The sequence below is a fragment of the Wasmannia auropunctata genome, unplaced genomic scaffold, assembly GCF_000956235.1.
Source record: "Wasmannia auropunctata unplaced genomic scaffold, wasmannia.A_1.0 LD335797.1, whole genome shotgun sequence".
In the NCBI taxonomy this organism is placed as follows: Eukaryota; Metazoa; Arthropoda; class Insecta; order Hymenoptera; family Formicidae; genus Wasmannia; species Wasmannia auropunctata.
Window position 1 is genome coordinate 2,172 of NW_012027093.1, and position 1,747 is coordinate 3,918.

The 1,747-nt window shown below is 30.6% G+C and overlaps 1 protein-coding gene across 1 annotated transcript in view; it reads left to right on the forward strand.

Moving 5' to 3' along the window:
- Positions 1-1,747, forward strand: part of LOC105456043 (WD repeat-containing protein 6) — a gene marked incomplete at its 5' end in the record, with an annotated part of 8,852 nt that overhangs the window by 1,903 nt on the left and 5,202 nt on the right. The window lies entirely within an intron of this gene.

Here is a 1,747-nt window from a genome sequence, read left to right on the forward strand (position 1 = left end):
TAAGTTAAAGTATTAACGTAATAAAAAAAAACTTTGTCTATTTATTTGTACCAGTTTATTTTTATGACTTACTTAAATATAAAAGCACACTAATAGGGACAGTTACCCTAACCGTTGAAGAATTTTTAAGTACTTACAATTAGTAAATTGGTACAAATAAATAGACAAAGTTTTTTTTTATTAAGTTAATTACTTTAACTTATAAAAAATACTAATATAAAAAATACTAAGTACCAGGTTATTTTTATAACTTATTTAAATATAAAAGCACACTAATCAAGTATTTTTTTTATTAAGTTAAAGTATTAACTTAATAAAAAAAATACTTTGTCTATTTATTTGTACCAGTTTATTTTTATGACTTATTTAAATATAAAAGCACACTAATAGGGACAGGCACACTAATAGGGACAGTTACCCTGTACCACCAATAGTGGTTCGCATTTGCAAAATATTAGTGCGTTTTGAAACCTATAAAAAACAAGTGTCGCAACTGATCTGTCCACGACTGTACATGCGGTATCCCAAAGCCAAATACCAATATATTCTATAGATAAAAGTAGGAAAAAAACTGTTATGTAAGATATATAATTCTATAAAGACTGTGGATCTCTATGTTTACATAACAGCGTTTTTTCTTATTTTTATTTACAAAGCATATCAGCACTGTTTGACCTTAAAAATCTGGAACATTTAATAATATCTATCAGATATAATGTGTTATTTCTTGTGTGTATACGTATGTAGAATTGAACAAGAAAGTATTCATGAATTCAACGATTGGATAATTGCTGCAAAGTGGATATCATTTAAGGAACAAATGCAACTGGCAATTCTATTTGCCCATAATTATGTATCTATATATGATACGTTTAATAAAACCTGTCGAGTCGTACGTTGTGAAGAAACATGCATACTGTATCCTTTCATGATTTTTGTTAATCTTTTAGAGATAATTGACATCACAAGGACAATGACAATTTTCTTAACTGATATACAGCTATGGCGGTTCTATATCGGGTACGTCTCAAGAGAATTTAGTTATTTTTAGTGGAACGGTATTTCAAGAAATTTTAATATGGAAAATAGACAATGACTATAATGATATTAACAAAAGAATGCCAGTTTTGCATCGTTTAACAGGACACAAGGTTTGATAATCACATTCAAAGGGAAGGATAAAATTTTTTGAATAAAAACCTTAACTTTTGCAAATTTATTCTAGGGTGTGATTTTTTCCGTCGTTTGTGATCCGTCCTCGCGATTTATTTGTTCCACATCTGACGACAGAAGTGTCAGATTCTGGAAAGTAACAGAGGACGAAAATTCCGAAAGCGATAGTGTAAACTGGCAGACAGTGAAAATAGCGCCAGTAAAAACGATGTTTGTACATACAGCGAGAGTTTGGAAAGCCTTGATTAGAAATGACATTGTTTTAACGATAGGAGAGGTGAGATTTTCAATTGTATATCACATAGTTACAACTTAATCTTCACGTATACAGGGTGATTTTTTTAACCTGAAACTTTCAAATATCTCGAAAAATAAGCACACTAGGAAAAAATGTTTCAGACAAAAGTTGTAGGGTTTCGAGGGGGACATAAGATGATAACATTGATTTGACCCTGAGTGGCGTCGTCAAGGTCAGGACAAGGTCACTTTGAATTTTTTAAATGGAACCCCCAATTTTTCATTACACGTTCTTATAGCTCGCCTCGAGAACTTTCCAAAACACATAAATAAAATA